Source organism: Pongo abelii, chromosome 5, assembly GCF_028885655.2.
Source record: "Pongo abelii isolate AG06213 chromosome 5, NHGRI_mPonAbe1-v2.0_pri, whole genome shotgun sequence".
Classification (NCBI taxonomy): Eukaryota; Metazoa; Chordata; class Mammalia; order Primates; family Hominidae; genus Pongo; species Pongo abelii.
In genome coordinates this window covers 69,199,655-69,212,180 of record NC_071990.2, presented here as the reverse complement: position 1 = coordinate 69,212,180, position 12,526 = coordinate 69,199,655, and the positions used below count along the sequence as shown (strand labels likewise).

Below are 12,526 nucleotides of genomic sequence, written 5' to 3'. Positions count from 1 at the left end.
ACAACTACTGAATGACAACTACAATTTTCCAAGTAGTATTATTAATACTAAGAATAGTGGGTCAACTTCATATTTGTAGAGAACTAAAAATAACCACATTAATTTGGATATGATACTTTTTTTCAGAGAGTACAAAACACTTTCCTTTAAATTATCCCATTATCTCAATCATTGGCCACTAAAATTCCATGTATTTCTTATCAAGGTCATTTATCATTTCTTTTTTTAGGGTAAGTCATCCAACTACATTTATTAAGTTCAAAATAAGTTCTAGTTTTGACATTAATAAGTTTTCAAAAATTATTCTAAGAAGAAATAAAAATAGTTAATGATAAAAATGAGACTATAAGATAGAATTTTAATTTGCTACTTTATTTATAATTCTTAATTTCAGAGAAATTAAGATTAAAATTTTTCTCAAAATATCTTGATAGACTTTACAATGAGCATTTACAAAAACCACAATGTTATTCTCCGGGACCTATGACTAACTTGCGTGTCAACAGAACAGAAAAAAGCATTTCTTCTGAGGGGAATAGGACAATTACAGGTATCCATCGAAAAGAGTAATGATAGGGACAAGAGGATTGAAAAAGGACCCATTTGTTCAACTCTCTTCTAAATGGGAACAGTCACATGAATAGACAACTTTAACAGTGGAAGAGAACATAGAGATACAGGTCAAGAGTCAAAATCTCAAATTCCTTCCGTGGTCACACACCTAGCATAAATGTATGAAGTGGCTACACATAAGCTAATTCTGAGTGGCAGAGACTGAAGGAACTAGTGACACCATGCCCTGACTGAAAGCATTTAAGTTTCAAACATGCCTTAAACACTGAGCTGATACATCAAAATGTTTCTTCAGGTAGACTCAGGTCTGCTAGTTTGTGATTCGAGATCTTGTCTATGAGATATTTATTAATGAAGAACATGACACTCAAAGAAAGGAAGTGTCTCGCCTAAGGTCAGAGGTAAATAAATCCCATGAATATATTCCAACTGGAATGCACACCAAAATAGTTAAATGTCACCATATAAAACCAAATATTATGTTTATTTATCATTTGATGTTAGATAAACTTCTAAGAGATCATACTGCACTGCTAATCTTGGGATTACAAAAATTAGACACTAATATAGGATGTTTATGTGATATACAGTTATATTACTATAGTATTTAACATAAGAGCTCTGTACATGAATACAAAGGTATTAAATTATAATCCAAATCATAAGTACAAATTATTGGAAATATTTTATTTCCCTAATTAGTATATTCAGAATAAAGTATTTATAGAGTTATTAATTTGAAGAATTTAAAGAGATATCCAAGCAAAAACACATTTAATATTAGAAAAATTAAGCCCCAATTAGCGATGATGATGTTCATGATAGTTTAACATTATCATGTAACTATCATGGTGTGTGGTACTTGTCTAAACACTTTGCATATGTTGGTCAGCTCCATTAAACCCCAATAGAGCTCTGTGCAATAGGCACTGTTATTGTTGTTGTTTTCCTCCAGAGATATTCAAGTTATACCAAAATACCTAAGGTCCGATAATGTTAATTTAGATAAAATTATTTTGAGGAACATATTTTGGACTCCAATTAAATACTTCAGAGAACTAGCATCTTTTTTATCTTTTCTTCCAACTCTTGAAACCCAATTGGCGCAACAAAACAAATATAAAGAGAAAGCAAAACTATCCATTTACAGCAAAGAAATGAAAATACCATGACCCCAAAACACAAACTACAGAAACTACAAAATACCAAGACTATACTTTCAGGGATCATTTCTATAGTTTGTTACTAGAGAAGTTTCTCTGAACGTGTAGAGCACCGAGAACCTACAAAATACCATGAAATGAGAAGTGATGATAAAGAGTGGTCCTTCACCCTTCACCTTTCAAGAAGGATAGCGTTCCCTAAAGTATCTTGGCCAGTAAAGAAGCCTGAAGGTGAAGCCTGGTGAAGGTGGGAGGGGAGAGATCTCATGACTTAAAGAATCGAATCCAATTACATACACGGTACATGAACACCAAAAACTGAGAGAAGAGCTCCCACCAAAAGATTGGGTAAGAATGTGTATAAGACTAAACTCTGATGGAAGCTGCTGCAGTCCACTCACTGTCAGCCACACTCTCCTTGTGCTCACTTCCCTCCAAAAGCCCCATTCACTCACCCTCCCTTATGCAATGTTTCAGACAAATATTTGGAGGCAGTAAAGTACAGTGGTGAAGGCTCTGGAGACAGCCAGGTTCAAATCATCATTCCACCACTGTGAATCCCTGGGCACACTTAACTCTCTGCACAACTTTCTTATATAGGCCAGAAGAGCATAAAAATAGTAGGATTCAAAGATATCTGTCTTAGTCAGTTTGGGCAGGTATAACAGAGCACAATAGCCTTGGTGGCTGATAAACAACGGAAATGTATTTCTCATAGTTCTGGGAGCCAGAAGTCTGAGATCAGGTTGTCAGCATAGTCAGGTTCTGGTGGGGACCCTCTTCCATGTTCTTAGCCACTGACTTCTTTATTACTCACATGGCAGAAAGAGAACTTGCGAGCTCTTTGACCTCTTCTTGTAAGGGCAATAATCTCATTCACGAAAGTTCCATTCTCACGAACTAATTATGACCCAAAGTCCCCAGCTCCAAATATCATCACATTAGAATTAGGATTTCAACATATGAATTTGAAGGACGGTAAAAACATTCAATCTATAACAATATTTTATCCTAAATATAATATCAAACACATCTCAAACATTTTCATACTACTAAAAAACAATCGGTATTTGAGAATGAGGGTACATCAGCTTTCAGTAATGATATTACCATAAAAAATGTGTTTAAAATTATTTATTATATTCTAAAAATGTAGGATACTATGAGAAATAAAAGTAAATTAAGACAAATGAGAACATTTATCATTTTAAAAAGGACAAATATCATTCAGCATAGTTGACTCATTTTAAAATAATCCTTTTATCCCATGAATGAAATTTCTGTATTCAATTTTGCTGATGGTGACTTTCCTATTGACTCTCATGCTTTTAGTGAAAATTAAATTGCACAAAAATACCACACTGCAGATGTTTTAGTTGGGCTACTTGTAATTTATAGATAGTGTAACTCTAAAGATCACAATGTGTAGCATGCTAAAATACTTGAATCATATCTGACGTTCACATATTTAATAACGAAGTTTCTGGATGAAGAAGAAACAGAAAGCCAAATGCTCTCTTCGGCTTTTCATATTTAAGTCATGATGAAATCAAGGCAACTTGCTCATTGATAGTTGTAGAATTTCTGCCACTTTAAACATATTAACCCTGAAGTTCTACAATGCATTGCCTTCTATAGGCAAAACACACATGGATACTAATGGCAGATCTAAGCAAATATACACAATTTAAAAAGGTACAAAATTGGCTGTATAAATTCAAATGTATATTTTTATCCTAGTAATCTCAAGTTTAAAACTCCAAAAATAATTAATAAAATATAAATATTTTTCAAGTACTAGAATATAATTTTGTATTTTACATGATTTATTATGCAAATTTGGTAAAGCATGCATTTTTAAAATCTAAATGAAAACTTGATTCAAAAATCAGGAAACACTTTCAACAACTTTTCAAAATGGGTCTAATGGAGAAGAGTAGTAAAAATTATACGATGAACACAAACTATAATTTATTGTTTACAAATGCAATGAAAACTCTTACTCAAAATTTAGTCTTCTTTGTATTTATTTATGAAACTTTAGGAAAATGAATTGAAATAACAGAGGTAAGTCAAAATAAAATAAAAGTTGTTTAAATGTTTATCTTATGTATTTCAATTTACTTTTCCATATAATATTGTTGAAAGCTGACTTCCATATAACATTGTTGAAAGCTGACATAATGGGTTTACTAGAAAGTTATTATCTATTTAACCAAAAAGTTTATATAACATCAGAAAAAAACTTATACTATATATTATAATATAAATAATAGCAATTCTGGAAACTTTGGGGGTTAATTTTTTTTGTCTTCCCATTTTCCCTTATAAGTGAGTAGTTCTGAAATAGTGGTTTTGTAGTTAATTTGTTAAATAGAGTCAATAAAGAAAGGCACCAAACACTATTTTCATGATTCTCTTGGGATAACATTAATATATATGCATAATTGATTTTTAAAGCTACAAATAATATTTTTATAGATGATACATTGTGTTCTAAAGTTTCTATAGCAGATGAATTTTATATTCTAATATTGTTTTGAGATATACTCATTTATCATTTTTGTGTACAGACACTAGAATACAACTTTTATCTTTAACTCAAGACTCCTAAAGCAATTGTTTAACAGATATTGAAAGAAATTTTTTTATAATTTTTAATACAACTTCTAAAACACATTACCTGTGACCACAGCTTTAATTATTCACCAAACATTCCTTACTTAAGCCTCAGAATTCTGATTTTTCTTTTCAATATTTGACTACTCTGGAATAATACCCAAAATCTCGCCCTATCCTGGGAACTTCACTTAAATTCCCACTTTATCTTAGATTATTTTTCTTATTGATAATGTAAAATAAATTTACCTCTGAAAATTAACTTAGACTCCCCTCTCCAATGGTTTCATATTTTCCCCAAAATTAGTAAGCACTAAAGTTACATGAAAGGGACTATTCTAAGCTGCTCAGATTTGTTAATTTGTTATGTGGTAAATCCATAGCCATTAAGTGACAGAGCTATAATATCAAATTCTATTTGTTTTTACATAGGACATTGCCAATTTAATTATCTGCCAAAACCTCAGACTCATCATTTCTGCACCATACTTGGCTCAACTTGAACCAGCTTCCCTTTGCAAATTCCTGACTTGTGCCAATATCACAATCATCAAAAGTGAAGCCTTTTATTTCCCTCTGGTACTTTGTTTAAAAAATTTATGACCCCTTGCCACTTTAAATGTTTCAAACTGATCACACTGCTTTTCATCATTGTTTTTCAATTACTTCTGCTGTAATCAATTTATTTTTGGATTACTGCAGAAGCCTCATCATGGTCCCATTAAGGCACCTGGTTCCCTAGTCCCCTTCCCAGATAGTCTAATTTTGCTAGCTTAAATTTCACTCAACCTCTACCTCCTTCATGATAACTATTTGCCTGTCTCCCTGCACCCTGATCACAAATTCCTTCTGAAGGTCCCCCACTACCATTAGATTAAAATCAAAAGCGCCTAGCCTTTATTTATTTATTTAGCTTTATTTAAAGCTGTTTCCTTCACTCAAATTATATTCCTGCCAATCATTGAAAGTCCAATCTAAATCCAAATAGCCATAGGCCACAAATATATATATATATATATATATATATATATATATATATATATATATTTGGCCACCTATAATGTTTGTTTCTTCCCAATAATGGCAAAAATCTTAAATAATCTTCTCATTTTGGGTATTTATTAAATATATTCCCTATTTATATTCAATGGCTCTGACTTGAAGGCTAATAATGTAATATACAAATAAATCCTGTTTGCCATTACTATCTCATGTAATACTATACCTAGAGGCACTTCTTGAAAAATTAAGGTCCAAAAAACATTTTTTTTGTATGTAAAATCATTGAATTCATAGTATACTACTTCACTGTGATGCTTTATATATGTTAGTAATTATATATTTATAAATAAATACATACAAATATATAATTTTTGCAAAATGATTTTAGACTAAGAAGAAAGAAAACACTAAGAATCATGATTTTCTGACAGCCATTTATCCAGCTTATTTCATATAAATTGTGTACATGCCTGCTATCCACAACTATTGTAACATAGCATGAGTTAAATTAACGTTTTGCTGAAGAGAAGAAACTTATGGCAAAACTCAATCCTATTTGTTGATAAGATCTTAAAAATTGGAATTACTGTGTAAGAGTAATTATAAAACAACATCCCTTGCTATGTAACTGAAGCATTTAGCTACAGATGAGACATTTTAAAAGAAGTCCATCATGGTTTACTTTACAAGTGTTTCAATCTTATCTTTATTGTCATTCTATTAAATAAGCCTACAATATACCTAGAAATTTGGATATATGGAAGTAAAATTTTAGAAGGATGGAATATCAATTTGAGTGGCTCTGAATAATTTGTACCTTGAAAGGAGAATTCACACCATTAACTTCTGGTATGGTCTACACAAGGTAATTGTGTGTATAATGATTATTTATTTTTAAAATTAAATTAGAAAAGTAACTTTTTCCCTGCAATCTGAGAATGCAGGCTCATTTAACATCTTCCATTGAAAGTATCCCAAAGTATCAACATACTAAATGAAAACAAAGGAAGTGATACATAAAAAAGATTCACTAAAAAAGGTAAAAACACATAATATTAAAATATATTTTAATACTGTACTTATATGAAATATAAAATATACAATCTAAAAAATATATTAAACATCTGAAAGGTTGTGAGCCTAGTCTTTATCTAGTCAATTCAACATTAATTTCTGCTGAATATGACATCGGCTATTACTATAATATTGTTTATTGCCTAAAATGTGCTTATACGAATTTCAAGGACATTCTATCATAATTATCTGTATTAACTTCAAGAACTGGCTTTCTTTGTTGCATTTATATTAAATTGAAGTATGGTTTTAATCAGTGTTATTCATATTATGCATATAAATTTCAGCTATTCTACAGTAAAGGATTCTCAATTTGTTTTTCAAGGAAAATCACTATGGCAAAAGAAAGCCAGAACTAATAGTAGTTAATCCTTCCTAGTGGTTGTGTGTGCATGGAGGATCAGTGTAAAAGATGGTTACTGCTGTGTTAAGTTTCATTACTCCAGCTGTCAAACAGATGTTCAAAACAAGTAAATTGCCCTGGAATGGTTTTCTAAATTCTTCTTCTTAATCTGTTAAATTATGCAAATGCTAGAATATTTTTAATCATGTACCTAAAGTCCTTTCACATAATTCACATGATATAAGAATTCTGGAGTAATTTAAATACAACTTTTAAAAAGATAACGTATAAAAATAATTTATATTAGAGATGACAGGATATATATTTGTGTTGTGATATAAATGTAATAGTTACAAATTACATTAAAAAGTCAATAAAAGTCATTCTAAATATATTTATGGGGAAATACGCTTTCTTAGCATATATAAATATGAAATAAATTCAAGAAAACAAAATAAATAAGAATAAAATGGAAACTTTAAATCATCTTATGTACTTTACAGATAATTAATTTTGTTATGTTTTCTCCTTCGTACTTTTTTACTGATAATGACCTACATAAGTTCTCTGAATTGTCTTTTTTTTTTTGGAAAAAATGAAGTAGCTGTTTTTATCAAGAAAAATAATTTTGTTTTGATTACTTCCTCTGAGGAAACCATCACATCCCCAAAACACTGAATCACTTATCATTAAAAAAAAAATTGCATCAGCTTGATTTTCAGTAATTGAGTGTTAGTTACCACAATTAAGAAAATTCCACAAAAAATTATTTTAGTTAGGATGGATCAGGATTTATTTCTTTTCTAATAGGATATTTATTTTTGGTTCTCAGGTAAATAAAAGTTGAGAGTTACAAAAGAACTTATGAACATTATTTTAAAGACAAAAATTAAATAAAATATTCTCTAAGTCAGGGAATGAACTTTTCACCTCTCTTTCTTTTATAGGTATCCTGTATCTTCTGGTACTAGAGATGCTTAATCTAACTATAAATTATTTTTGTCTAATAGAAATGACATCTTACCAACTTAAAATCATTAAAAGATAATTGTAATTCTAGTTTTATTTTGATCTTCTATAATCATAATTACAGAAAAGATTAAGCAGCTCGTTGTGTTAATATTGTGCTAAGTAAAGTTCAAGGTAATTAAACAGCAAAGCCTTTAACATCTATGTCCCTGTAACCTAAGACATTTAAATTTTTTGAAAACAAAATGTTAAACATAGACTAAACTTATATCTAAATAAATATGTATACTAATTTAAAATGTAGCAATTCAAAAAACTTTGTGTTAGTGAGTAAAAAGTAAACTTTGCACGTCTCATAGCAGGTCGAAATCAATACTCCATTTTTTATCACTTGGAGGTTTCCTGGGAGAGATGAGATTGCAGAATTCTTTGAGCAATAGGCTTGGTTAAAGAAGAAAGTCCTTTTATTAGTGAGGATACATGCAGGCTATAGCTTGGAAAACACTAGGTGGAAGAAACATTACCAGACAGAGGCCACTAAACATATCTGGAGATGTACTTTGCAGGATTTAAAATACATATATTTTTCTATTTGAAACCATCCTATAGTTACAAAACATGGGATAAGCTAAGTTCTTTTTGAGTTTTTAACTAATATTGTGTTATATGTATCTTTACAGAGTGGTGGTATAGTGTAAGGGCTCAGAGAATGAACTTGAATTCAGCTCTGCCTCTTCTCAATGTGATACTATGCAAGTCACTTAACTTTTCTGTGTCTCAGTCTTTTCATCCAGAAAACAAAAGTAATAATAATAGCTATCTCACGGGGCTCTTAGGAAGAATGAAAGAGTTAACATTTAAAATTTTATCTGACACACAGGAATGATTCATTAGTATTGTGATTATGAAATACACAAATAAATAAATACAAAGTATGGGCTTAGTAGTCTGTTGTTTGTTCCATTTGAATTCTCAAAATATCTACTACAGATGGTAAATTTCCATTAATGGATTACTAAAATAGCCATTTCCCATAGATGCCAGGTTAACAGAAAAGTTTATACATTTGGGGTTAAGTTGTGCAATGCCAGTTGTGTTTAATTAACCAACTACATAATTAATCAAAATAAATATGTTAGGTTGATATTACCTGAATTAAGCAAAGATCTATAAAAATTTGCATATAGTTTCACCTATTAATTTTGCTACACTTGTTCAAAGGCAAAAAACTGAGTGTTTTTAAAAGTGTTTACAAAGTCTAAGGTTTGATAAAACTCTTTACAAGTTGAGTAAGTATTTTAAGTAGAAAGTAATAGGAAAATGTTTAGTTTATCTACTAAATTTGCTGAGTAATCCCATCAGAACAAAACCATGGCCAGCTGCTTGATCACATTTATCCTCTGAAATAGTCCCACCTATCACCTGCAGAGGAGGACAGACACCAATCTGTAGTCTTTTCAAGACTGATTCAAAAACATAGCATAAAATTTTGAAGCTCTATTAACACGTTTCCATATTTTCGTCTGTTTAAAAATTTTTACTGATGTAAAATTTACCTCATTTGCATTCCTTAAAGACTAATACATTTAATTCTTAATTACATGACATGGCACTGAGACCTAGGCTTATTTATATATAGCCTTTGCCCTCTACAGAAAACAAATAGTTCTGTAAAACGACAATATCTCCCTGATCATTTTTGTTTTTAGCACTTGGGGAAATTTTTTGATAACTCTTCATTTGTACTCATTTTCCTTTAATGCTAACTCTTGACTTTCCCAGGAAACACAAGGACAGAAAGGATGTGTTTATTTTCAGGCTGCTTGTCTGATTGATGTAAGAGTGGTAGCCTGTTATAAAGTAACTCATTATATTTCTGATCTTCATCTACAGATGAGTAAAACTGGGATTGAATAAAATTGAAGTCATTATACTTCATTTTCTATGGGCAGCCTAAAACAACATTTTAGATTACTTAAAAAACCTGAATTAAGAGAACTTCCCACTTCTGCATTATTTGTGCATTAATCTTAATATTGCTTTTTGTACAGACTATATTAAGAAAGCATAGACATTATTTCTATTTTGCAGATGCAGAAAATATGGTTCATATTTTCTATGAACCAAACTATGAAGCAAACTGCCAAAGGTCACAAAGCTAGCGGAAAGCAGGGTTGGGAGTGGAACTCTGAAATATGTGAATACGAAGCCGAAACTCCTTGCTTCCATTGACACAGAAAGTAAAAAGAAAAACCAAATAAATAAATGTTTTCCTAACAGAAGATCAGAGTCTTAATTTAAAATGTCAAACCCAGCAAATCTATCCAACAATTTGTGATATTTATCATCAAAGGACTGGACCATTATTTCACATACATACAGGCCAATGAACTAAACTAATAAATGTGAACAAATTTACAAGTTTATGTTGGCAATAATAATAATTACAACAACATTTTTGCATGCTGGTTTTCATTTTTCTAAATAGATTTCATGTATATTATACTTTCCATACAATCCAGTGTGTTACAGATGATTATTTTGATCTTTATAACTGAGCAAACTGAAGCTCTCTCTAAGAGATTATGTGACTTGCCTGAATTTGCTCACACAGTAATGTCAAAATCTCCTTCAGAAGGTGGTTTTCTAATCCAAATTCTCTTCTAAATACAAAGGACTACAGAGAGTTAAAAGTCTAACGTCACATTTCTAATTCTCTTGTTTGTAATATCTAAAAGTAAAAGTTTCATAAAATTGAAAATAAAACAGTATGATCTTTTAAAAAATAGAATATGGATTTATATTTTATTGCTATTTTCCTACATTAAGCCTAAGGATAAATGTTAAAAAAGGAGACAGCAAGCAAGATATTTTTCAATTGACTCTGCTCAGGAGGAAAAAGGCATTCAATACAGGCCAAGACATAAATTATACTTTGGTTACTTTTAACATGCATACCAATCCTTAGGAAAAAATCAGAATAGAGATTTTTAAGTTGATTTTACCAATTAAAGTAAATATATTTAAACTTCAATATGATTGAGAAAGGACTAGTCCAAAGGAACATCCATATTTATAGAAAAATACTCAGACGAGGAAGTTACTTAGGTGGTCAAAACATACTTGCCTTTTCTTGGTTAGTATATCCTGGTCTTCAGGAAACCGTCATTTGGGATCACTCTTTGTCAAACAATCTCTAAATAAAACTGACTAGTCCGTTTTTAAAGGAAAAAGTGGTGATACTGTAAACAGTGGTTGATATTTGAAATGAGGACTAAAGGAGAATAGACATGTCTTAACTCAGAAATTTTTTCTCATGTGCATGAGTATGCAGAGGAAATAAAGAATTAAAGATGCAATACATTTCTGAGGACTTAACAGTCCAGGAGGCATTTTAATTTCTCTGAGGTCAATTAAAGAAACTGATTACTTTTTATTATGAATCAAAATTTTATTTGTTGTAATAAAGAATTCTAATTGCAGTAAAGGGTTCCAGGATTACCCAATTAATGGAATTTAACATTTATCAAGCCTTTACTACACAGTCCAAACATTATGCTAAGCATTTTACATGCATTACCTCATTCAGTCTTCCAATTATTTCACTAAAATCATCACCACTTCACAGAAAACAGAAACAAAAACAAAAAAACGAAACAAAACAAAACCCTGATGTTTAGAGAAGTGTGTAAAAGTCTCAATGCCACAGAGCTGGAAATTGGGACTGGAACCCAGGGAGTTTGACCCTTAAACACTATGACATGTTGTCTCTAACAACAATCTTTGTTTTATATTAAAATTATCTCCCTAAATTCTGGTACTGAATTTATAGCTGTGAGATGTGTAGAATCTAGTATGTAACAAACTGCCAAGAAACAATCAATGATCAAAGAGAATGTGAGACTGTTAATTTATTAATACACAATATATGTGACTTCCTCAGAAATGTAAAACTAAATTGTTCTCTTTTGAAATTGACATTTGTTTTCACTTTTAGAAACCTACTTGGCAAACGATTTACTCTTAAATCCTAAGTAAAACTTTAATTTCTGACATGCAGAAAGATTCATAGAATACTGATCTGAATGTATTGATTACAAAGACTTCATGTGAATTATCAAACAAATCAAATTAAAATTTAAAGCTTCCTTTGCAGAAGGTATTTTTATTCTTTGTTATTCCTATGATCTCATAAATCACCCTGGTTAAGAGTATATTTAGTAAATATTTAGTTAGTAAATTCAGTTTATCAGGGAATATATTCTCAAACTATTGAAAAATGATTATCTTTTCAAATAATATACGCATATACAGCTTGTGAGCATTTAATGCCATATATTCACATATAAGTGTATATGTGGATGTGTGTGTCACAGATCAGATATACAAATGTGGGAACTAAACTGACACTTCACTCCATCCCTGGAGTTTCTTCACAATACGTAAGAAGAAAAAAAAGCAGACAGTGTTTATTTTTTCATTTTGTTTTAATTTCTTAGTTGCTCAATGGCCTATTTGTACTATTCTCTGACTACTGAAGTCTCTTTTATAATTAATGAGCATATCATAATCCAAACTTCTTGAGAATAAGAAAGCCAGGAAATTAAATGGAAGGCACAGCCCCGTAGAACAAAGCTTGCCAGCATACCACTCACATTGGGAAGAATTATTTCCTCCCCACTAAGTAACTCACAGAGTCTTATTTAAAGTTTACAACAGCCTACTTTTCCTCTCCTGCCTCTCAGGGGAGATAAGAATACTCCTCAGTGTGACAAAAGCCCAC

At 30.7% G+C, this 12,526-nt stretch overlaps 1 protein-coding gene and 1 pseudogene across 3 annotated transcripts in view; one reads left to right on the top strand and one right to left on the bottom strand.

Annotated features, from left to right (window-relative positions):
• Positions 1-12,526, bottom strand: part of ADGRB3 (adhesion G protein-coupled receptor B3) — a 747,209-nt gene that overhangs the window by 719,082 nt on the left and 15,601 nt on the right. The window lies entirely within an intron of this gene.
• Positions 1,781-1,898, top strand: LOC112133932 (small nucleolar RNA U3; annotated as a pseudogene).